At 43.6% G+C, this 22218-nt stretch overlaps 1 protein-coding gene across 7 annotated transcripts in view; it reads right to left on the bottom strand.

Moving 5' to 3' along the window:
• Positions 1-7563: 7563 nt before the first annotated feature.
• LOC121434735 (cyclin-dependent kinase 14) overlaps positions 7564-22218 on the bottom strand; it is a 526212-nt gene continuing 511557 nt past the window's right edge. For all 7 annotated transcript variants that reach the window (XM_041633665.1, XM_041633666.1, XM_041633668.1 and 4 more), the window contains one exon: positions 7564-10912. The gene's annotated coding sequence lies outside the window, so the exon portion shown is untranslated. The remainder of the gene's footprint in view (positions 10913-22218) is intronic.

Genomic DNA, 22218 nt, shown 5'->3' with positions numbered 1-22218 from the left:
GAAGTTTGAGGAGTGCTTCCGTTACTTCATAGAAAATGAGAAAAAATTGGACCTCTATTTTTTGTTTGGCTTTGTGGAGATACAGGGAAGGCCAATAGGCTCCTCTCTGTGTGTTTTCTATGTGCCTAAAGCTAAATTCTCTCACTGCAAACATCTGAAGACCACGGAATTATGCTAGGTACAAGCTATAGAAATGAAATAGGTAATTCTTGGTGGACCTCTTCGGGAGCTTGGTGTCTTGAGGAACATCAGAAAAGTACTGGTCTAGAGTACAATGTGTGTGTGTGATTGTCTATATGTATATATATATATATATATGTCTCTCTCTATGTGTCTGTTTATGTATGTTTTGTGTATATATGCATGTGTATTTCTCTTTCACTGTGTCTGTTTATGTGTGTGTGTATATATGTCTGTCTCTGTGTCTGTGTGTATGTATGTGTGACTCTCTGTGAATCTGTTTATATGTGTGTATGTCTGTGTATACATGGTGTGTGTCTCTGTGTTTGTGTGTGTCTGTTTATGTGTATATGTATTTGTATGTCTGTGTGTGTGTGTGTGTGTGTGTGTGTGTGTGTGCAAGAGCATGGATATGGGAAGGCCTGTGCAGAGGGTCCTGGGTGGATTTGTTATTTTAAAACTTGAGAGTCACATTGAATTATAACACTTACTTTGGCAGAGGAAAGTCAGAAACCTCAGTGTTTCTTCTGCAGAATTCCAGAGTTGGGGCTGAACTAATAGGAGTGAAGGAGGTCATGGCACCATGCGCTGCTCTGTGTTTACTTTTCCTTCCTTCCAGAAAACCCTACCCATGTTCCTTTGGAGACTCTCTTATATCGTTTCCAAGGCAGCCTCCCTTTTCCCAGCCCCAGTCCCAGCTCTGGAACCTAGGAGAGGTGACCGATCTTCATCAGCACTTCCATAACTTTCTCTCATATCCCTGCCAAAAATACAATGTCTGCACAATTGTTTCTCCCATGGAAGCTGAAGGCAGGGAAGTGTCTCCCCCGTTTACTGCCTGATGAGCCCAGTTCAGTGTCAGACTCGCAGGAGGCATTTCAAAGATGTTCGGAGGAAGGAATAACGCAAAGAAACTCAGGCCAAGGTCATGGTTCTTGAAGGAGTCTTGATTGTGTCATTCTTTGCTGGGAAACTCAAGATACAATTCCTACCTTTTGGTACCTGCATTCTGGCCCAGCTTTCACTTCCTATTCCCCATTGCCGCAGCTGAGGTCCTTACTTTTTCCCCAAGTACCCTGCACTCCTAGTGTTTCTGTTCCTGTGTTCGCTTCAGCTCAGCACGACTTCCTCCCCTACTTCAGCAGCTCGTGTTAAGATGGCAATTCCTTTGTTGAGGTTCATTTTGGATGGCCATCCTTCAGGAAGTCTTCCCAGGTACGGTCAGGTAGCAACTTCCCCGACTTTCTTTGGATTCTGTTTCGTTCACGCTGCTGTCTTACACTTGGAATTCATTTGCTCCGACAACACTTATAGGAAACCTGGATGGGATAAGGGATTATTCTCGGATGTAGACATGGAAGCTGGAAAGGGTCTAGAACTCCCCAGGGAACTGGAGTCAAACATGTGGACCCAGGAGGAGGTAGTTATGGTGAGATGGAAACCATCCAACAGCAGAGATGCCAGCACTCGCCTCTTCAGCTCGTCAGTGCTGGAAACGGCTTCCTGTGTTTATTTGTTTGAAGTCCCTGAGGTTGAAATACGGCCATGTTTTTCATGCACTCTGCCACTGAGCAGCCTGGCCCCAACTCCCAGGGTTTGCCTCTTAAGCATTGTTGGAGAGAAGTGTTGTTGCTAACCCATTTCCAACACTCAGGACATTTGTGATACATTGTAGACCCTCAATTATTAGTTATCAAACACATTGTTAGAGTGTACTGTTTTAGCTTTTCCAGTTAGTTCATATTGATGTCTTGTTCAAAGTCACTAAAAGATCTTTTTGATTATTTTATCATTCCATTCCAATAAGACATTCTTCCATACTGTTCCTTCCCCTTTCTTCTTAACCATATGGCTTCCAACACGGTCTTAGTAGAAAAAGATCGGTTCTTATGGCCAGGCAGTGCCTTGCACATGATCCTCAACACTGCATATGTGATCCACTGACTACACTAGCATATATGATCCACTGACTACACTAACATATAGGATCCACTGACTACACTAACATATAGGATCCACTGACTACACTAACATATAGGATCCACTGACTACACTAACATATATGATCCACTGACTACACTAACTTATATGATCCACTGACTACACTAACATATATGATCCACTGACTACACTAACATATATGATCCACTGACTACATTAGCATATAGGATCCACTGACTACACTAACATATAGGATCCACCGACTACACTAACATATAGGATCCACCGACTACACTAACATATAGGATCCACTGACTACACTAACATATAGGATCCACCGACTACACTAACATATAGGATCCACCGACTACACTAACATATAGGATCCACCGACTACACTAACATATAGGATCCACCGACTACACTAACATATAGGATCCACTGACTACACTAACATATAGGATCCACCGACTACACTAACATATAGGATCCACCGACTACACTAACATATAGGATCCACTGACTACACTAATATATAGGATCCACTGACTACACTAACATATAGGATCCACCGACTACACTAACATATAGGATCCACCGACTACACTAACATATAGGATCCACCGACTACACTAACATATAGGATCCACCGACTACACTAACATATAGGATCCACTGACTACACTAACATATAGGATCCACCGACTACACTAACATATAGGATCCACTGACTACACTAACATATAGGATCCACTGACTACACTAACATTTGTTGAACTTTCCCTTTTCTGAGAAAAGAAAACACTATCTCCATTTCAGTCTTACTTAAGCTACACTATCTTGTAAATTCTGTTAACCCTCTGCTACAACCTGGGCACTGTGTCTACCCACAAGGACGTAGAGATTGAAAAGACATTTTAATATTATCATTTTTGAAATCATGTGGGACATGAGAGGAGGCCGTGCTGTGTTTTGGTGAAAACCTCCAGGGCCCAGAATTCTAAATGCGAGCCTGGTCTTCCTGGTCATTATGAAGGCATATTTCAAAGTGACATTGTGGAATCCATAATAGTTTTTCCAGCTAGCTTTGTATCTTAGGATTTAGAAACACGGATCTTCACTTCCACTCCCATCCTAGATCTTGCAAATGTTAGAAGTGGTTCTGATCTGCCTGCCCCCTTGCCAGGGCTGACTTCTAAATCCCAGCTTCTCTAACTATAGACTGTAACACCAGTTAGGATCTTGTAGCTAAATTTAGGGTCCTACAAACTTGGCAATCGTATTAGTTTTCTGTCGGAGTGTATGATCATAAATTGTGTTATAAACATTCAGTAAATCCAAGATATTTTTTTTAAACATGAGACACTTATTTATTTATTTATCTATTTATTTATTATGTATACAATATTCTTTCTGCGTGTATGCCTGAAGGTCAGAAGAGGGCACCAGACCGTATTACAGATGGTTGTGAGCCATCATGTGGTTGCTGGGAATTGAACTCAGGACCTTTGGAAGAGCAGGCAATGCTCTTAACCGCTGAGCCATCTCTCCAGCCCCAATCCAAGATATTTTTGGCAGTGCCCATCTATCTAAATTGTTCCCTGTTCTGGATTCATGCACACTTTGTATGGCACAGGCCACTCTGCCATCCATGGCTAGTGATGGGTACAATAGACCATAGCGCTTTTACTATCCACAGAAGACTTCCTGCTTTTCAAGAGCCACATGGTTTCATTATGGAAAATACTTTTAAGGAGCTAGAAGAAGGTGTAGTGATTAACATCACATATTGTTTTTCCCAGCCGACCAGGTTTGCTTTCCCGCACCTAACAACTGTCTGTAACCCCAGCTTTGGAGGACTTGGCAACCCTCTTCTCTCTTCCTGGGACCTGAATACCCACAGTGCACAGATACAGGCAGCAAAGCAGCCATCTGCATAAAATAAAACTTTAAAAAAGATTTTTAATAATTCCCTGCCATGATTCTTCAACATGTAAGTATAAAATGAGTACACTTAAAACACATGATGCTAAGAACATTGAATTTTAACAATTGATGTCCAAGTTGCTAATTTGAGTTTCATGAATAATGACTAACTCTTGTCTTGGGATTACGGCAGATTTTCCTTTTCTGAGGTGCCACAGTTCTTAGCATTGGCAATAGTAGAATCAAAACACGGAGATCTGGAAATCATTGAAGACGTTCTGTGTCCCGTAATATCAAATATTCTGCCAAAATGTAATTTTCGCTGTCAAAATAACTAACCACATTCACCTCACTAGCATACTCATTTCCTTTTGTTTTTAAGAAAAGGTATAATTATTTTTATACTGAAAATTTTTAATTAATTTTTAATTACAATTTTTGACATTTATTTATTGTGTATGTGTGTGTAATAGTATGCACCATGGGCCACATGTTGAGGTCAGAGGACAACTTCAGGCAGCTGAGTCTCTTCTTCCACACTTGAGTCCCAGGGATGGAAACAGGTTGTTGGGTTTGTCTGAGGGTACTTCTGTCAGATGAGTCACCTCTCCAGCCCTAAAATAAACTTATTTATGATGTACTATGAGCAAATGTTTGATTTGTGTATCTATTTTCTATACTTACATATCCAGAGCACTGTAAAACTTTCTTATATGAAAGGGGTGGCAAAAAAGGAAGCCTGTATTTAAATGATGTGTTCTCCATGAAGCACAAACAGGGAGAATCGCAGGCATTCCTATGAGTGAGACAATTAGCTCCATCCTAAACCAAGATTTAAAGATTTGTTTCCATTTTATTTGCATGAGTATTTTGCTTGCATGTATACGTGTGCACACTGTGAATACCTGGTACCCACGGAGGTCAGAAGAGAGTCACATGCCCTGGAAGAGGAGTTATGGATGGTTGTGGGCCTTCATGTGGGTGCTGGGAATCTGTCCTTGCAGAATAGCAATTGCTCTTTCTACTGGGCTACCTCTCCAGCCCCTATTTTTATACTTCTAAATGCCTTTTAAAAATCAAGACAATATTTCTTGCAGGTGAAAATTACAAGAAACCCAAGACTGAGTGTGCTAGTCATCTCCTCTGAACACTGCCCGTGTGTGTTGAGAACGGCCACTTTTGCACCACAGTGGTAAAGTAGGTAGCTGTGGCGTTTTGAACAGGCTGGAAAGACAAAAGTTCTTACTCTCTGGCCCAAGCAGAGAAAGTGCCACCTGCCTCTCCAGGGGAACACAGACAGGAGGAAAGACAGCCTGGCAGTTCCCACGCTGGCTGCACAGTACAATCACCTGTTGAGTTCCCCAAACAAATCCGTGCCAGGTCCCCACCCTCAATAGTTCTGGAATGAATTGGTTTGGGGTGGAGGCACTTTTAAAACTTCCTGGTAATTCCAGCAAGAGCCGGGGCTGAGAGCCACCGGATTAGTGAATGACTGCAGGAGGGTCTGAGCTTCCCAAGTGACTTCTAGGCAAGACAGTCACAGACCCAGGTGGGTTTGGAGCACAGTAAACTGCAGTCTGTCTTGAGGAAGCCAGGCAGTTACTGAGGCTGACAGAGAGAGAGAAAGCATTGTTCCTCTCCATGGCGTTACTAGGAAAGTTCAGTTTTGAGCTTCTCTCTGCCCTTGAGCCGGCAGTTCAGACGTGTCCTCGGACGTCTCGGGACTTGTACACGTGTCAGGCAGGCCCCCTCGGGCTGCAGGGCAGAAATCCCTGTGGGGTCCCTGTTCAGGATGCACTCCGACAGGCCACCTCTCCTTTGTCTTGGCAGTATGCCTTCCATAATTATTGGTGATCTCACAGGGAAGGGGGAAAAAGACAACTCTATCAGAATCCTATTCTCGGCTAGCTCTGTGGGCACCATTGGCACAGGATGGTTCTGGGGCCGCGAGGCTGCTCTGAGCTATTATTGAGCCCGGCTCCTTCTCAGCACGACTCACCGCAGACAATGCAGCACACGGAGAGCAAGAGGGATGAACAGTAAATACGAGGCCTCGGATTTTTTTTTAAATCTTGTCAGTTTTCTTCTGATTTGTGTCCTTTATCCTAGCCCCTCTGCTATATAAGCTTCTCAGAGCTAATGCCCATAACGCCACCACCCACTGGTAGCAGCAGGCTGCTGGGCCACTGTGGGGTCCTCATTGCAGGCATTCACAATGCCTGCCATTATTCAGCAACTGCACGTGTTAACCCGGTGGCGTAAGGTTGCCCCAACACCTTCCCCTCTGGTTGCTCTACACTCCGAGGACCAGAAGCAATGGCGAGAGTGCTGTCCTCCAGACTCTACCTGCCCGGCTCAGAAGGCACACATCACATCCTGCCAGAGATAGAACAGTCCCTGCTGGAAAAGAAGGAATGCTGGGTAATTATGGAACTCAGAGGGTGCTTGACACCTCTGCCACCACTTTAAGAAAGTTAAAAATATTTCTCAGATGTATTTCTTTGCCTTTGGTAGACTCCAGTGCCGCATTTCCCCTTTGGTTTATGAAGAGCTCCCGTGATTACGCCAACGGTGGCAGGCAGTTAAGAGCTGCAATGGACGCCAGCTGCCGAGGGGGAGTGAAGAGGGCCCTCTGCTTGGCTCCTTTAAACACCTCCCTAGGACAGGTTATTCTTTTTTCAGTTATGTGACTTTGCTTGCTTTCCACAGTAACTTATGGATTCCCCAATTTGCAAACTATTGCTACTTTGGTTATTGTGAAGACCACATGTACACAGAACCCTAACTCAACATACAGAGGTGGTGATGGAGCAACCGTCTCAAATCGAATTTACCCAGGTGCCTCTGTGCCTTAGAGACAGCAGTGGGAGAGGCTGGGGGCCGAGGAGCCGTGGGGCAGATGAGAGGCCATGCTCCCCTCTCCTGGGCAGACGCGATGAAGCAAGCCACCAGGTCAGACATACTGAATCTTTCCCGGTAAGACTGGTGCTACACAGATTACTAAAAATGGGTTAGGCAAAATATGAGAATTAGCCATAAGAGGCTAGAGCTAGTGGGCCAAGCAGTGTTTAAATGAATACAGTTTGTGTGTTGTTATTTTGAGGCATAAGCTAGCCAGTGGCGGGAGCTGGGTGGCAGAACGCAGCCCGCAGCTCCTACCACACATGGGGATATGTGGAAGGCCAGACAGACGTGGGTAAAAGAGAGAGACGACCGCAACCAACAAATAAGAGAGGCTCCAGATGTGTGGGCTAGGGGAACATGTGGGAACATGAGCACGGAGCCAGGGGAAGCCCTGTGGCTCACAGATTTGGTGCACAGGGCCCCCCGAGTTTCTACCCCAAATTTGGCACAGCAAAGAAAGAAAGGGGAAGACTTGCAGGGTTTCTAGAATCCTCCAGGAACCCACTTGTTCCCATATACTGCGCACCTGATCTCTTACGTCACTCTTTCAGAAGAACCGTGTTGAGTCTTCAGCTGCTTTGGATACACAGGGCTATGTACCAAGATGACATCTGCAGATTTGGCTATACTTTATTCCGTATCATGTTACAGAAAACAACAATGACAGTGGACAAACCATTACATCCTTCATAGTACAGACAAATTACAATCGGTAACACATATGCAACATGTAGTATCCCACTCCCCTTGCTATGTGTCATGTTGGAGCCTGATGATTATCTGAGGTGCTAACCCTGTTAGGTAGCACACGACCCGGCGCCTCGTATAAACAAAGGGGGGCGGGGGGAGAAATAAAAGGAAATGAGAAAAAAACCCGAAAGTCCACTCACAAACCAAGAGTGTTGATTTAATATGTGCCTCTAACACACGCTGCTGTGAGAGGGGGCAGTGAGAATAGGAAATTGCCTATTTCATTGGAGATTTAAAATTTTCCCGTTTGGTATATGAGGAAATGGAAGACTAATGTACAGTTTCCCCCGTGTACAAGCCGGGGATGAAGAAGGAAGTTATGCACGAGTATGCAGCATGTTTTCTATGTATAGGGGCAGGCAACGATCTACCCCAGTATGTACAACCTAAACATCCTCTTATATAACAGAAGATTACAAACCGTACTATTCACAGATGGGTGTCTGCTGTGGACGCATACATAGGGTACTGATTACAGTGGCTGTCGTATACACACAGGACAGGGCACCAAGAGGTCCTGGTTTTCCTACATTCCCACAGGCTCCCTCGGAAACTTCTAGTCATTTGAGAGCTGGAAACAGAGTCTCATCCTTGCGCAGTGGGAGATGACTGCCCCTGCTTCATACCCCTCGACTTTCTGGCCTGGCACAGCAAACACATGTTTGCATCCTATGTGTCTTGTATGTCTTAATTAATTAATTAAGGTGTTCCCCTTAAGAAGATGGAAACTGAGTCCCATACTTCCTTTCCAAACACTGTGTGCAGTGAGGTTGAGCTGATACAATCACCACGTCAAGGCGTCCGTGCTATTGTCAGCTGTCCAAACTCAAGTGACTCCTTCATAGAAAAATAATCTCCCCAGCATTCCAGCGCTTTCTCTACTGTATACTAACATGTTAATGGACGCCGTCTGCACGGATTTTCATGATGCCCTCAGAGAGGGCGGGAGAGAAAAACAGGGTATGGGGGATAGGACTCTGCCAGGTTGGGTTGGGGGGACACTTTGGATGTCCTTCCTTGATGACAGGGACATAAAACTAAAACCCTTCTAACCTGAGAGATGGGCGTGACTTGGGGCAGACCCCACACTGAGCAGTGCTATGCCTTCCTTCCCAGGAGACGCTGTCTAGACAAGGGCACGGATTTCTAGTGGCCTTTACATTGCTCACTCGAAATCCTCCAACGTTAGCATGGAGCCCTGACTTTTACTTGGTGAAATACAAACACGATGCCTCCTCCCCGCCACTCAGATGAATGGAGGATTCTAAGCAAACCACAGGGGAGGCTGTTTTGAATTACATGTAAAGTTTTCTCCTCACTTAAAGAACTCCCAATTTAATTATACTTTAAGTCAAAATACCTGCAAAGACTTCCCGCAGAAGGAATGTGAGAAAGAGGTATGAAAACGATTCCCAGGTAGCAAAGAGTACACGGGGTCACCTTGAGAGACACAAAGAGTACACGGGGTCACCTTGAGAGACACAAAGAGTACACGGGGTCACCTTGAGAGACACTCTGCCTTCTTTCAAACCATCCGGGAAGCAATTCCTTGCTTTGTGTTTTCGAGATTGTAAGTACTTCTCCCTCCGGATAGGCTAGATGGTTGGTTATGCCTATCACTCAGAGACAACGCCTTTGAGAGTTTTAAGAACATGGCTCTACTTCCAGGGGCATTCTGGGTTTGACTACTGGCTTCGATACTCATTCGAGAATCAGAAAGCCCTTGTCACAAACTGGATCATAATTCCTGGTCTTGATCCTAAAACTGCGTGACACATCTCAAGCTTGTAGTTTCTTCTCTTTTCTCAGGAGTAGTAGAACACAGAGCAATGTGTGGAGATTTGTGTCCAGAGGTGCAAAGGGCATGCTTTATGTGACATTTCCTAACTGTCCCAGCCCCCAGCCCCTCCTTATTCTGTAGTGAGGCTGACTGTGGGAGACACCTGCACCGGGCAGCTCCCCCCAGACCAAGGTGCAATGTGTGCCCAGTGACACAGACTTCATCTTCCAAAGCCCCAGAGTGCCTTAAAACAAGGGAATCCAGGCCTTTCTTTGCCATTTCTATTTTTAAAGCAAAATTCCCGCATTGTTTAAGAACTGAGTTTGAACACTTATTACGGGAGAGTGGTTTAAAGTCTGGTACCCAGCGGTGCCTTCTGAGCGGCTTGGAATATGTCTGAACAATCTGATTCAAAGGTGCTTTGTTGTAAGTGAGCAAAATTTTAACTCTAGATAATTTTTAAACTTGCTTTTTAAGCATTAATTGGCAAAGACGGCTCCCAGGACTCGCCCTGACAGACAAATTGTTTTTTTTGCACCCAAGTTTTAAGAAAGATATTCCTCACTATTTTCTCCAGTTAAAAAACACAGAGCGTAACAGAGCTGATGGGGAAAAGAAATCAGATGTTGACAAGACCCAGAACACATGTAAAAACTGACTTGCTTTCTACAGGTTAAAAAAGAAAAAAGAAAAAAGAAGCCTTCATCTTCATCCTTGTTCTTGGTGCTTGTTTCTCTAGCTACAGCCTGCTCAGAAACAGCCATGCCATTGGAAATGCTAAGCAGTTCTGGGCACCCATAAATGTGGGGACAATTCCAATAATAAAAGAAAGCCCACATTTCCAAATGTCTTCGAAGGTAAGCAACAAGTCGTCGGGTCCTGCTGTCTGGGACCATGGTGTCTAGTCAGTCAGAACATGGGGTTTGTTTTAGCAATAAGAATGTCCTTCCTGGTGGTTGCACAATGTATTCTGTTCTCAAAGAAAACACACATTGTTTCATGCCACTGTGTGGCTTTCAAGTGCAGACATTACAGAGGAAGTGTGAACACCAAATGTGTTGTCTTAATGTATTTAAGACATGGCTGGTGAAAGCATAAAACCCGTCACAGAGATACTGTGCAGCAGAGGGAAATCAAACAGAATCAAACACAAAAGACTGAAAAGGATACATGCCACGTATCAGTAAGCAAAGCGTAATCTTCACATAGTTCTTGGAAATCACAAGGTATCCAAATGCGTGCAAGGTTTTAAATAAATTGCAGAGAAAACAGGGTCTTGCCAGTTTCAATTTTCTTGTAAGTGAAATCCACCACAGGGGGCAGAAGGGAACTGGTCCAGGAGCCCAGCACTGTGGGCCACTTCATTAGTGGTCTTTTCTTTTTGTATTTTTTTCTTCTTCTTTTTCTTCTCAGAATGATGACAACTTAATCCTGGAAGAAGGAAAAGAGAAAACTGTTGCATTAAGAAAAAAACTTACATCATTCATTTTTACTATATTGCTTGAAACACTAAAATTGGTCGGGCAGGAGTGAACCACTGCTGCTCTGCGCAGCTCCGCCAAGCACATACACTGGAGGCAGAACAATTTCCTCTATGAAAACCTCTCTTAAAAATGATAAACAAATGTCCTGACTGTTTTCTTCCCTTGAAACACTGAACGCCCATGCATTTAAGTGGGCTAAATTCCTCTCAGACTACTTAGAGATAAATACACCCAACTAAATTCCTTCCCTAAATTATTAGAGGCAATGCTGGTCTGAATTAAGTGCCCGGAGCAGTAGATCATTAGAAGGACAGAGCATCATGTTTGTTTGTATGAATGTGAAAGAGAAAAGTGGATCACACACATGCCTTTAAAACCCAGCCATGTAATTCCTTAGTTGCATATTATCAGTTACATTAGATTCACCAGCATGGAAGCTGGCCCAACTTTCCGCACAAGCCTTCAAGCTTCCAAAAACATTGGCTTGAGACTGGGAACCCATTGTAGGCAAGGTTGTCATTGCAAATGAAGGCATCTTCCTTGTACATCTCTCCATACATTTTTTTTTAAACAACTTTATTTCATGCACATTGGTATGACAATGTCAGGTTCTCTTGAACTGGAGCTACAGACAGTTGTGAGCTGCCATGTGGGTGCTGGGAATTGAACCCGGGTCCTCTGGAGGAGCAGTCAGTGCTCTTAACCACTAAGCCATCTCACCAGCCCTCTCCATACATTTTTTACAAAGCTCTTACTCATCTTTGTTGAACTCTGGGAAGGAAAGAGGACATCTGGGGGGGGGGGGGATCTCATTTCAAGGTCAAGTCCCACAGTTGAAGGAGTTAATGCTTCAGTTCTCCTTCACCCCAGAACAACTAGGCTTGGAAGCTTGTTTGTGATCCCTGCCTACCCAGGGCTGCCCCCAGAGATCTATTTCAGAGACCCTTGTCCTGATGCTGCTCCCATGGGCTGCAGCATTGAGGACATTCCCTGCCCCGTAGGAACTAGCGGTATATGAACCAAGAGAGCAAGAAGTTCCATTCTTATACTTACGATACATGAGAACAACATTACCCCTACCCTCTACTGATCTTCACTTACCCTGATGATGTTTTAGAATTTTACCCTCACCTTTAGTTTTATTTTTAAGGGAGACGAAATTCATATAACACAAAACCAACCATCTGAAGGCATATAACTGGGTGGTACTTGGTCCAACCGCAATCCTGTACAACTGTTTTTCTCTCAGCACTTTCTAAGGAGGCGATGCCATTCCCAGCAGCCATTCGCATGGTCTCCTGCCACACCCACTGACTAGCACCAACTATCTGACTGTCTATGGAGCTACCTGTTCAGAGAGGAGTGGGCAATGTGTGATCTGTCGTATTTGGCAGCTCCCCGCTCGCATTATGTTGTTAAGGTTCACCATGTTGTAGTATGGACCAGTACTTCATTATCTTATAAAAGGTTCAGGTAACGTCTCATTATATGGCTATATCACACGGTCCTTACCGTGTTAAGTATCAGTTAACACACACTCGAACTGTATTACCCCGTGGCTGCTGTAAAACTGATATGGTGAGTGTCTGCTCTAATACCAGATCTGAATCTTTTGCTTATACACCTGCAGATGTAACTCTCGGATCAAACAGAAATTCAACTTTTAAAGTTTTGGGAAACGACACAACTTTCCATAGTGAAGGCACTGTTTAGCTTCCCACCCACGGTAAAGACATGCTTGCATTTCACCAGACCCTTGCCCACACTTGTTATTTGTTTTTATTTTGAAACTATAATTATTTTGTGATGGCTGACTTACTCCTATTGATTAGCCTTTCCTAATAGTTAGTGGTGCCGAACACAGCTTTAATGAGCTTATCTGCCAGATGGAAATGTTTCTTCAGAGAAATATCCATTCAGTCTTTCCCCGCTTTATAATTCATTTTGTTTCGCTGCCGAGCTGCGGTTCTTCATACACTTGGGACATTAATTTCTCATCAAATATACAATTTGAAAATAAATTTCTGGTATGGATTGCCAGTGACACCATACTTTGGAATTTGAATGAGTTCAGCTTACATCTTTTTATTGCATTGCTTATATTTTTGGTGTCACATTAAAAAAAATGCAAAGCGGAACCGAAAGATTACGTGCTATGTTTTCTTCTACGACCTCCTGCAGTTTCAGTTCGTTCATATATTTTGGGTATGGCATGAAGTCGGGATCACCTTCTGTTCTTGAGAGTTCTCTGCCACCTGAGTGGAGGGGATGTAAATCACGTTTCTGGAGAGGCCTTGGCTGGCTGGAGAGACACTGCACAGAAGCCCTTTCCCACCTCTCCAATGCTATTGCAAATGTTTGCTGCTCTGGTTAGCATCCTTTAGCCATAAGAATTCACCCCTCATTTCCACTCATAGGGACATTCATTAAGTCTCTTCTAGAAGAAGTCACAACCACAGCAGAGCAATGACATGGAAACACCCCTAGAGCCCCACCGCACCCCTTCCTCCCAGAGAAACAGAGAAAATGCACTTTGCTCCTTTGCATTGTTACATCAGTACCCATTCCGAACTCTGCATGAAAATTCTTCCTGAGGTCCTTGAGAGCAAGGAGAGAGAGCACGTGACCCTATGGTATTCCCACAACCCTATCTCCCTACCAATTCTGACATTCTTATTAAGTAGATGACAGAGATGCCCTTTCTATTCCATGCATGGGGACTAATTATATGGCCGACTAAACCGAGGTGTACCCAGAGCAGGGCACAGGCATAACCCAGGCACATGGTAAGCAGTTGACGAAGAACTGTAAAGAAAAAGGAAGGATCTGAAAGCATAGGGATGGGTGGGAATGGCGCACTCCCTGAAGCTCAACAGTTCTTTCCTGTGGCTACGACAGGCAGTACTAGGCAGCTACTTCAGCCGCAGTGCCCACTTGGCTCTGTATAGAGAAGAAAGCTATTGGCAGACACAACGTCACCAGTCAGGATAGAGGGAAGGATTTATTCTTTGGTATAGGAAAAACATACTTTTTTTCTCTACTATATTATATTCAAAAGGAATGTTTTGATTTCAAGTATATGTTACTTCACATAACAATAAGTTATGTTAACACCATACACTTTACTATTCCCTTGAGTTCATTAAAGATGTTTTCTACACACTGATACTGTTTATTTGGTCTTGCATTGACCTGACTCTGGCTGAAATCTCTAGGAGAATCATAAATGCCTAACCTAAGGGGTAGCAGAATTAGATAGCAAGGACCACACACGAGCACTAATTGGCTGGTAAGTGATCAGTGCAGGGGTTAGTTTTGAGTTCTGGCGTTTAGTGGAAGAATCTAAGAACAAGAAAACAGAGGAGGCACCCATGACAGCACACCTCCCACCTCTGTGATGACTCTGAACAGCTCATATCACACCATTTCCTTGCCTAATGCTCTAACAGAGAACGGGATGCTCATCCTCTTGACTTGGGCATCATTACGTTCAAGTTTTACTGAAGGCACATAAAACATTTTTAGGAATCTAAGTGCAATCAGGTATTTCACAGGTGGGGATTTAGGCTGATGGAATGAAGATTTGCTTTGACAGATAAGTAACGATGCGACTGTAAATCTCCCTTACATTTGGTTGTTAATAAAGCACATGGGACGCACAATGCAAATGAACAGTGAATATGAAGGATAAGCTGGATGGATGGCCAGTGCGCACAGCCAATCCTAGTACGTAAATCACAAGGCAGGTGGGCGCCATTTTTATCTGGTTTCCATAATGAGCCTTCTCTAAAACGAGTGTTTTAAAGAAGATTCGATTGACTCGATTGACAGAATCCTTACTCAGAAGTATCTACATAGAGCATCTCAGCTATAAATATTAATTAATTGAATCACTGGTACCCATAATGCAACTTTGTTCTGACCCACGCGCCCTATGAACTAGATATTTTTTGGATTCAATTTTCTTAAAACCAACTGTCCGCGTCATGTGATAGAGGAGATGAGAAGTGAAAATGAGGAGCCGTGCTGTGCAGGTGGGTGACCTGTGGGAAAGAGTCTGCCTGCTAGGATTTTTACACCAACCATCAGACACAGACCAATTGATTAGATCATCTCGTACCCGCCACCAACTAGGCTCAAGAGACTAATTAGAGAGAGTACTGCCTGCGCGGGCACCCCATTGACACCTAATTTGCTCAGCCAAAGCCTTTGGGGAAAATGTATTATCTCTGCAGCTGCACCTCATGCATTTCTGATTTGAGGCATAAGCAAGGAGTGCGCCATCACTCTTTTGAGCAAGCGGAATGTAGAAGCCCTTAAGTGCTAAATGCAAGCAAACAGACTCAAATTAAAACCAGGCTGGGCACTTTCTCATTCCCCCTGTACTCTCTGATAAATCTTTGTGTGTACAGACACACACCACTCAGTACACACATGTGCACCGTTTCCGTGCCGGAGGGAGAGCAGAAGCAGCCGAGGCCCCAGACCAGGGTGTTCGGAGCGATCAGATGGCCTGTGGTTCACACTGGCCTGTTGACCTTCTCCATGGCTTTGTGTTTATTTTTACTGCTGGCTCTCCTGCTCCCCCCGCCCCTCCTTGTCTGGTCACCGTCCCTCCTCGAAGTAGTCTTTTCTTTACAGGGAGACTTTTTAAAATCATTTCCCTCTAAGCCTCGTCGGAGAAAAGTGGTTATTTTGATTCAAAATTAAAACAACTATATGTTTTTCTTTAATCACCCATGTTACGGACAGGATGCTATCAGGTTGTAGGTGTAGCTGAGGGGTGACCGGTCATTTCCTCTATTGCTAAGACTCCTGAAGAAGTCTCTACTTAACTGAGAAGAAACACTAACTTTTGACAGAAAGGAAGCTCCCTCATGCAAGATTTATCAGACAACTAAGTGATCTTTTAACAAAGGAATATCATTTAACTGAGTTTACTTTTATCTGCTTCCAAGGTAAAGTGTCACTAATGGTTACACTCTCTCTCTGATCAAGAGAACCACGTAGAGGCTCAGGGGCATTTAAAGATAAGTATCTAACTACTACATGTTTGGAAAAAGAAAGTAAAACAATTCAGATAATATGGAAAAATTTGGGTGACTTGGCACCAAATCTGGAGGATTCAGGCAATGAACTTCCATGATAGACAAAGGAGAAAAGAAGAAAGCCAAAGGGGCCATGTTGTGGGGTGGTTTCCTTGGTGGACTCAGCGGACCCACGCCCCCCCACCCCCCACCCCCCACCCCGCTCAGGGCTACATGAATTAATCTTCCTATACGCTCGGAGAAATCCCAATAACTGCAAAGTTCTTTATGTTCATTTAATTCCTAACTACTCAATAAATAATTTCCAATAAACTGCTTTACCTGCATGGCTTTTTAACATGTATTTAAAACTGGACTCCTGTCAATGGAGTCTTGTGGCCACCAGACTCTTTTCCTAAGGGTACTGAGGGAGGGGCTTGAAAATATTTAGAAACTGGAGCCTTTACAACAGCACGTAACTGTCTGTAGAATTTATTCTGGTTTCCTAGAGAAGAAAGTTCAGAATCTTTCTTGTCTACAAGATTTCACATGGCAAGTGTCTAGGAAGGGCCACCAACTGATCTCTAAGGCTCTGTTTGTTTAAAGCACTAAGAAAACCAAAGCAAATCTTTGTACGCTATTCATCTTCAGACACAATGTGCTGTTGCACAGAATTAAATGTAAATGACAATAATTGCTAAGTACTGGGGGTAAGGCCAGATAATCACACACACACACACACACACACACACACACACACACACACACACACACCATCTCATTTGTGTGCACGTACACGCCACATGGACAGGTTTTATTCTGAACTTTTTTTTTAATCAGTGTTGGAATCAATTCAGAAAAATCTGCTGACGGTTTAAATAACTATCTTTTTGAGCGAGTTCATGTTATGACTTAGCTAGAAATGCAGGTTTTCTTTCAGAACATCTGAAATCAGAATTTTCCAGTTTCTCTTGCCCTGTGCTGACTCTCCGGGAATGGGAGAGAGTGTAAAACACACAGAAGTGGTAACTTAGCAAACCTACTTCAGAAACTTATTTCTGGTTTGTGAGAACCATGCTTCTTTCCTACAGAAAAGAACATATCTTTGAGACCAGCGAGATACTATTAATTAAAACGAATACAGAGAAAGACAGGCTTTGTTTTAAGCTCACCAGAAGGTCCATCATTCGAAATAGCCCAAATCCTTTAAGTTGAAAGCTGTTTGGTAACATCCATATGGACGCACAATTCACTAATTGCAGCAACTTTGCACATTTTAAGCTTTTGTGCCAAAGTGGTGATTTTAATTAGAAAACCTTCAGGCAAAGCTGCAAGTCTGACATCTCAAAACAAAGCATTTCTCAAATGAGGAGATGGGTTTAACATATCATTTTAATAATCATCATTATCAACAAACATTTACTGAAGTCCTCATAAAAGGCCATGCATTATATGATGTATAATTAGTATTGATTGAAAGAATTGTGCTATTTTAATGGTGTGACTGTTTATTAAGTCGAGTTTATGCAAACGTCAAACACTGGTCATATTTTTGACACATATAGACAAAAGATTGACAGTTTTGGGATGGCTGCCCACCCTAATGAGTGCCACGAGGGCACAGAGGAACTCTTGATGAGATCTCCTTAGAACCAAGTCATTATTCATGTCTTAAACACACATATTTATAAAAATAAGTATTACAAATACATTAAATTATAACTGGGTGTATATAAAATGCAAAATATAAAAAACCCTGTCAGGCCTAAAACATCCCACTGGAACCATTTTAATGACAAAGCTGACAGAGAGGTTGTCACCAAAGTCGGCTGATTCTTCACAAGGATTTCTTGTTATTTGAAGCTTTCTATTTGCTCAGCAGACCTTTACAAGTGACTGGGTCCCAAGTGAGTGTAAGTTAATTAAACAGGATTCTGATGCTGTAACCCTCCTCATACATTACAGACCTATTAAGATATGTTTCTACAAATCCAATGCAGCATCATGGAACTGAGCAATGGGAGCATTTTCACAACCTGCAGTGGGCACATACACAAATCCATAAGACTGCTTATCGTATTTAGTGGGCAGACAAGCACAAAGGTTCACGTTGAATTTTAATTAAAATATCTGAGAGGAGGTTTGGCTCCATTTTGGGTAAATCCATTATTTTTTTTAGAGTACTCATGCAGCATTATTGTCAAAAAAATGTTTTCATGCTTAGGGTTCTGAATTTAATATGTATGATCATCTATAATTTTGAACCCATTTGGTGAACTATTATATTTAGTAAAACTTGCAAAGATAAAAATGAACTTCTGTAGCATACACAGATAGCATATGATTGGTCAGCAGAGAACGATGCCAGTATACCAGGATCATGGGGCATTTCTTTCTAATTCTATACTTGTCAAGTATGAACTAACAACAGCCATGTGCAGAATACATAAATACAGTTGCAAGCCAGCCAACGAGGCACATGGCACTGTTCACCCACTCTCCTATCCCTCATGCTTCCTTTCTGTTTGCTTTGGCTTAAAGGCTCTGTCTTGGGATGAGTTGTTAATGGTCCCGATTGTCTGAGTCCTCTGGCATTTCCCCCTCTCTACCAGTTTTGGTAGCTCAACCTTTACTTCAAGCCCCGCTCACTTGTAAGCTGTGGTACTCTTTAGTCCCTGTCATGAGGGAGCATGACGCTGTCAAGTTGTATGAAGTAATAATGGTTTGCCTCCTACTCTCCCCCCAAAGGCCCTACAACATTTACTGTAGGATTTTCCTCAACAGTTGGGAGCATGAATGTCACATTGTACTAGACATGTCTATTCTTACGGGAACACACTGTGACACTGTCACAAAACACCAGGAAATGTTTGCAGAGATGTTTGCTGCTCACCTGCTCAGGGCTATGGACGGTGACCAGGTTGCTAAGCTCCCCAGTGTTGCATCATGAAACTTCCTCCATCAAACGCAGACCACTGAGTTTGTGGATGTTTCAGCTGGGAACCAGAGAACTACAAAACCCTCCAGTGTGCACTCCCCACCAAGTCATGAGCTGCTAGGTTTAATTGTTCAAGTACTGTCATATTTTGCACCATTAGTTGCTACAGTTGTATGATATTCAAGATGAACTATGAAATATGTCATCTCAGAACATACATACTAGTGTGAGATATAAACACTAGTATTTTGTACGCATGGACATTGTCTCCTATGTTTATTCTAGAGAAGGAAACCCATGGAAGAGAAAGCTTCCATAAACGTGATTTTAAAAAACAAAGTTCTGATCCCTTTCACCATCAGCAGCATGCCCTCTAGACCACTGTCTGCAGGAAGCCTGTCACAGGGATCAGACCACTGTCTGCAGGAAGCCTGTCACAGGGCTCAGTGCTCAGAGCGTTGATGACAGGACTCACACCCGTACAGAACGGGAGACACAGAGTCCAGTTGGCCCGGATGGAGGGGACGCCTATGAAGAGAGGTTTGTTTTTAAAACTGAGGAAAGGAAGGAGTTGGGGACCCTGGCAAGAGCACCAGGATTAGTAAGTGGGGGCCTCCAAGTGTACTAGGAAAAGAGAGATGGCAAGATTGGTTGGTACTTTATTATGCTGAAATGAGACACATGCTCATTCTCCACCCAGAAACACGAGCCATAAATGTGAAAGGACAAGAGGAGCGAAAGCTCGGTGACAAGAAGACAGGAGCTTGCCCAGCAGTCTTCCTCCTTCTCCCCAGATGGAGCTGGGAGTTTTCACTCATCCCCTTACAAGAGATCTATGGTTTTGGAGTCATCATCTCTTTTCAACAGGGTTATAATGAGACCCGTTCTGTTCCAGGCTGTTGAAGGTATGCCCGCTAACATTTGCCTCACTGACGTGCCACAGATGCACTTTCCATAGACCCACCTACTGGAGGGCATGCATATCTATGCCGTGTGCTACACGGACAGCAGGGACACCATGCTTGACTGGAGAGAAATCCAAATGATCACAGATCACTGTGCTATGAAAAGGAGTCTGCCAAGGGCAGTCTAGAGGAGTGCCACCATCTGACTCTCACCCAAACTCCCAGGAAATACTTACTAAGCATCTGTCTTAGGGTTTCTATTGCTGTGAAGAGACATCATGACTACAGCAGCTCTGACAGTGGAAACCATTTCACTGGGGCTGGCTTCTAATACAGAGGTTTGGTCCACTGTTGTCATGGCAGAAAGCAAGGCAGCATGCAGGCAGACATGGTGCTAGAGAAGGAGCTGAAAGTTCTGTATCTTGACTCACAGTCAATAGGAAGTGGTCTGCCTTACTGGGCGTAGCTTGAGCGTGTATGAGACCTCAAGGCCCACCTCTACAGTTACACACTTCCTCTAACAAGGCCACACACACTAATAGTGCCACTCCTTTTGGGGGTCATTTTCTTCCAAACCACCAAAGTGTCTACTTTTCATGACAAAAAAAAATGTTGTATCACTTTGTATCCTTCCTCACCATTGAAAATTTGACTACAAACAGGAACCACTATGCCCTGCTCTAGATACCTATTTTTACATTCAGTAGAGTTTTAAAGTGTAAAGGGGCAGAGTCCCAATGGTGATCTGAAACACACACACACACTTGCACTGGTATGGGAGAGCTGAAGCTCACATTTCCAGATGTGGCAAGCTGGTTAGGTACTCTCCTTTCACATCATGCTAGAGGACAGCCAGGCATGGCCGACAAGACTCCTTTGTTTCTCAAGACTGTGGAGCATGTAGCAGAGCTGTATGGTACTTAGAGAACCTTAGAGTTTGGCCAGGACAAGGGCTGTTCCCGTGTCAAAATAGGATGTGTAATTGTTATTCTAGAACTTGTCACACAATGAAGAGGAACTGGGCATGAGAAGATGGCGTGTACCACGGGGTGACCAGTGCCACCTGACAAAGTTCCAGCATTTCGACTTTGTGATCACAATTTTCCGGCACCCTTTTGCTTTCGTTTTTAATGATTCTCACTACATGCCTTTCCCTTTGGGAAATTTTGTGGGGGTTTTGAAGGATGAAAATATGTACAATGGCAGCCTCTGTAAACAAAATAAATATTTAGAAAAAAAAAATCCCTGCCACTGTGTAACCAAATAACCCAATAATTCTGCCTATTCCCATACAAGTTAACAACAGGCCTCTAGAAAATTTAGAAACGTAACATCTGCTTGATAAATAAAGTATCTTTGATAATCAAACTTATAAATTCCTAAAGTCTACTCAGGTTCACAGTAGTATTGTCTAGCTTCATCTTGCCTCACTTTGAGCTTTAGCTATTTTTGGATAAACCAAGCCATTTAAAAAACTACAATCTTCCATAACGGAGTGTCAGATCCTCCCAGAAAGCCCTTTTCCCAAGGTCTAGCATTTAGAACAAAGTCTCCATTCCCTGGGGGCTTGAAGAAAGTTCTGCTTGAGAAAAAAGGGACCATAGCCCTCCATTAGTATATGACTGGTACCTATTAATTTGTCAAGGTCAGTGCTAATTTCCTCAACCACTGATTTCAAGCCACACCCCAGTTCACATACTCCTTTCTCCCATTTAATCCTATGTGCAGCTACAGAGTATAAAAGGTGTATTCTTTTTCCATCACTGGGCAGCCATCCTGCTTCACTCTCCAATTCTGTGAGCCTTCTCCTTTCCCCTGCTGACTCGACACATCCTGGTTGGAACTTGAACCCCGCCAGAGTGGGTCTCCAGCAGAAAGACTGGGGATGACAAGATGCCACAGCAGCTAAAGTGCTGGCCATATAAGGACAAGGACCGGACCTGAGTCCCTTAAAACTCATGGAAAAGTTGTGTGGACATGGAGGCTGCTTGTAGTCCCAGGGCTTGGGGAGCGGAGACGAGGAATCACTGGATCAAGCCAGCTAGTTAGAGTAGCTGAAGTCGGGGAGCTCCGGGTTCAGTGTGGGCCAGCCTCAGCAAAAAATAAAAAATAAAAAAAAGGGAGGAGAAAGCAATTAATGAACACATCTGTCTGTGTATACATCTGTGAACCCGCACATGTGAACATGTCTACACGCACACACAGGCACACCACCATACACATATCCATAAAAAACAAGAAAGAAAGGTAAAAGTCTAAACACAGTGTCTGGAGAAAGAGGAAGGTGTTATTCTTGCCAGTCAAGGACTGGGAGGCAGCAATTGGCCACTGCCGCAGGTGGGTATCTGCCGCATGCCAGTCTGTGGATGCGGACGGAGGCAGG

Source organism: Microtus oregoni, unplaced genomic scaffold, assembly GCF_018167655.1.
Source record: "Microtus oregoni isolate MIOR12 unplaced genomic scaffold, Mior012 000044F_ref0000062, whole genome shotgun sequence".
NCBI classification, from domain to species: Eukaryota; Metazoa; Chordata; class Mammalia; order Rodentia; family Cricetidae; genus Microtus; species Microtus oregoni.
This window is presented reverse-complemented; position numbering and strand designations above follow the sequence as displayed.